Source organism: Temnothorax curvispinosus, unplaced genomic scaffold (genome assembly GCF_003070985.1).
Source record: "Temnothorax curvispinosus isolate PA1 unplaced genomic scaffold, ASM307098v1 QBEX01002766.1, whole genome shotgun sequence".
Taxonomy (NCBI): Eukaryota; Metazoa; Arthropoda; class Insecta; order Hymenoptera; family Formicidae; genus Temnothorax; species Temnothorax curvispinosus.
Window position 1 is genome coordinate 1 of NW_020212546.1, and position 4104 is coordinate 4104.

At 28.2% G+C, this 4104-nt stretch overlaps 1 long non-coding RNA gene across 1 annotated transcript; it reads right to left on the reverse strand.

The window, feature by feature from the left end:
- Positions 1-1689: 1689 nt before the first annotated feature.
- Positions 1690-4098, reverse strand: LOC112451904. The gene is made up of 4 exons (XR_003040432.1): positions 3966-4098; positions 3021-3244; positions 2755-2932; positions 1690-2475 (listed from the first exon to the last, which is right to left on the reverse strand). It is a non-coding gene; the product is annotated as an uncharacterized LOC112451904 (long non-coding RNA).
- Between the last annotated feature and the right edge of the window lie 6 nt (positions 4099-4104).

The following is a 4104-nucleotide window of genomic DNA, read 5'->3' on the forward strand; positions in this document are numbered from 1 at the left end:
TTACTCTTCTCATTTCTACACACTACTTTATCTTGCTTGTTCGTTTGTGAATCTTGAATATTACTCTTCTCATTTCTACACACTACTTTATCTTGCTTGTTTGTTTGTAAATCTTGAATATTACTCTTCTCCTTCTCCTTTGTATGAACCAGATGTACAAAATCAGTTACGTCATTATTGACACCATCGCCATTGTCATTAATAGAAGTGTCTGCTACTTGGGACCCATGCAAATTGGAGGATATAGGCACATCTAGATAAAATGTAAAAGACATTTTATATGGTAAAAATAATTTATGGCAGCATGAAAGAATATTAACATAAATAAACCGCAAAAAAAAGAATTACAATACCAAAATTTTTGTTATGATCATATCTAGTCATGACATTTTTATTGTTGTATCTGTCACTATTTCTATATGTTTCTGATGTTTCTGTATCTGAATTACTGCAGTCTTCTGGTATACATGAAAGTAAAACGGAAAATTTTTAAATGATACAATACTATCAAGTACTAATACTGCAATCTTTTAAGAAGATGCAAATCTAAATTCATAATAACCATTATGCTGATACATTCAATAATTAATAAGTGCCTTACTTTGTGTTTCCTGGGTACAATTATCGTCAAGATCTGTGTCATTTTCATCTGTGTTACTGTCATTATTAACAGGTAATGATGCCTCATTATTCTTTTTTCTTCCTGAAATACCAAAGAAAAGCAAAACAAAAAAATAAAAAAGACAAAAAATTAGAATTTGGCATACTAAATGCTATATTAGGTGTGAACGAGTCATAGTTGCACATAAAATAATATAAACTCAACAAACTTGCTGTAAAATTGGAAACAGCAAGAAACCCATATAGAACAGTATAATTATAGATGTCATCTTACTAAAATTATTTTATTACAATCACTGGCCGATATGGGTTTGAATGCTGCCAATCTATATTATTAATGTGCAATGTTTGTTTAACTTTGAGCATATGTAAGCTTTTTCTTTGAGTGTTATAAGAGACAAAGAAATCATTACAACAAAACATTTATGCAAATCAGCGCAACAGAAAATTTATGAAAAAAGTGAAAAAATTATTGCTTTAAAAATAACATTGCAATGCAACGTCTCTACATAAGTAAATTCATAAATATGTACAAATCACTTTTCCATTAAAATACAATATTTGGAATTCAAGTATATGCATAGACAGTAACATATAATTAACAAGAAAATAGATTATAATATATGTATAATATATATATATATATATATATATAATAAAAATAAAATAAAAACCAACCACTTATTTTCAAGCCCGGCACAAGTGGTGCTTTGAACTCAGATTCAGTTTCCGAATCATCAGTACATATATTGTGCCTTTTGTGTCGATTGTATGATTTTTCTTTCGAAGGAGGACTATATCTTGCAGTAACAAATCGTTGGCGTTTTGTAGATTTGTCTCTATCAGAGTGTGATAGATCTAGATCAGAGACATCTAAGGCTTTTTCCACCTCCTCTTTAGCTTGTCTTACAGATTCTATACATGCAATTAAACAAAAAAGCAGAGAAGTGCGATACTTTAATCATATAAATGAATTTGTTGTTTTACAGATAAATATTACTTAGTAAAAGAGACATTTATTAAAATATTTATGATAAAAGAAGCTATACACAATTCATTTCAGAGCACTAAAAATTTTTATATCAGTCATCACAAATTTCTGTCAACCCAGAATAAAAAATGGAAAGTATAAAGAGAGATAGCTTTTACAAGTTTGGTGTTAAAACTTTACAAAATACAAAATGTATTATTATATACAAAATTATATATATCTATTCTTATCTCATACTTTTGTGCAAAAAGCAATCCTGTACACTTTACATTTTTTGTAGTGCAATTATGTGTGATTGATATCTTTTCTTACAATATTTGATATTATATATGAAATAAAAATCAGAGAAAAGCAGTGTGTTATAAAAAAATGTTATGTTGCTCATTTTATACTATTTCTGTCATAATAAATATGTATAGTCTATATACCAAGCGTAGTGAAAAATTGCTTCTTATATCAACTGAAAATTTTTTCGAAAACCTGAGAGACCAAGATAAAAATGCAAACTTTTCAACAAAACAAGACAAGAAAAAACGGAACTTAACAGATCATTAAAGCCGAAGAAAAGTGTTCGAAACATATTACAAAAAAGGTATGTAATTGTACAAAGAAAAACGTATAAACGTTCAGCAAAATATATGAATAGAATGTAAAACCGCAAAAATATTCTCTTTTCTATGCATTTGCATTATTTTCACAGTCCTTGTCTCGCTGCTCAATCTTCTTTAATTTCAATTCTTCGTTTTCATGACGCTTTTTTGCATCCTTCAACCAACTGGCAATATAACTGGCTGCAATTTCTGTATTATATAAGAAATTGACACCTCTATCGGTCATTTCTTTTTTATGCCTCTTTACAGCAGCTGCAAAATATAAAAAATACATCATTTACATTCTAACTGAATTCCTTGATGCAAATATGTTGGGCTTAATGTGTGAAAACTACATTTATGCTAAATATAAAAATTTATCATATTTGTATGATATTCCCAACATAAAAATAAATATACAAAATCCATTATACTACAAACAAAAACTGTGCGTAAAATATATTGCTAGCGTACAGTACACTGTTATACTTTAGACTATTATCTTTATTAAAATAGAGCGACAATAAAAGAAACGTATATTATAAAACTCACCAATAACAAGTTTATAAGATATAATATCTAAAAATTTCTTTTTTTCCATTTTTGCTCCTTCTCTGTTAATTCCCTTTAAATTAAAATTCATTGCGACTTTGTTATTTTTTAGCTTGCGCATAATGCAATACACAGAACTCTTCAAATCTTCCCTGCCATGCTCTACTAACAGTGAAATCTGTAACACAAAAATATGAGTCAAGAAAGCAACTACTATGATGAATATTTCCAAAACATAATGAGAGAAAGGTTAAATATTTTCTTACTATTCTCAATTTGTTCTCTTCATCCGATATATAGTCTTCTCATTTCCAGAATTCCTCTATAGAAGTCAATGGAAGGGTTGGAATGTTATTAGTAGTAGAGTTCTCAAGTGTTTCGATAGAATTACACGTTGCAGTATAAATTTTTGTAACGGTTACATGAAGCTTATCAATTTGATTTCGCAATTCATTTATTGCAGTCATTATAGTTTTTGCGTCAACTGTACCTATTTTGTAAACAAAACGAACTATTGTCATAATAGAATAAAAAGGAAAATAAAACATGTTCTGTTGATAGCAAAAAATCATATAACTGTACTATATGATTGCCACAATGTAAAGAATTGTTTTTACAGCTTCCTTGTTTAAGACTCGGTAAAAAGGAATTTTCATAACTGAATTATAAAAATAACATATATATGTTTAATACATTAGAAATTAGACTAATAAATTTTAAATAAAAAATTATAAATCAATACATATATTTTGTCATTAAGAAAAATATCTTTCGGAGTTATTCCATTTTAAAGGCTGTTTTTCAAATATTCATATATTGTGGCAATCATGGATGAATGTAAAGAAATGCTAACTTTAAAGAATATAAACACACTACACTGTATTCCAAGCAATAAAGAAAAAAAATTAAACCTGCAGCAAACGTACAGAGACTAGATTAATTAAAATATCGTTATTGCAAACCGATGAAACAAACATTAATGAATTCTATGAAAATAATATAGGAATCATTTGCATTTGTTTACGTGAAACGTAATTTACCATTCATCTTGATAGGTACGATTTCTTATAGAGATTTACTGATGGTTCGCGTGTAACTATAAAAGCAGCACAACCACAAAAAAAATACTTTACAACTGTAATATATGCACTCTTCGCAAAGTATTAATACCTAATAATTCTATGTATAAGGGCAACTGAAAGTAATATTACCGTGCAACTGTTGCGTTGGTTTACAGGAATTGGTGCTGTTACTCTTCTCATTTCTACACACTACTTTATCTTGCTTGTTCGTTTGTGAATCTTGAATATTACTCTTCTCATTTCTACACACTACTTTATCTTGCTTGTT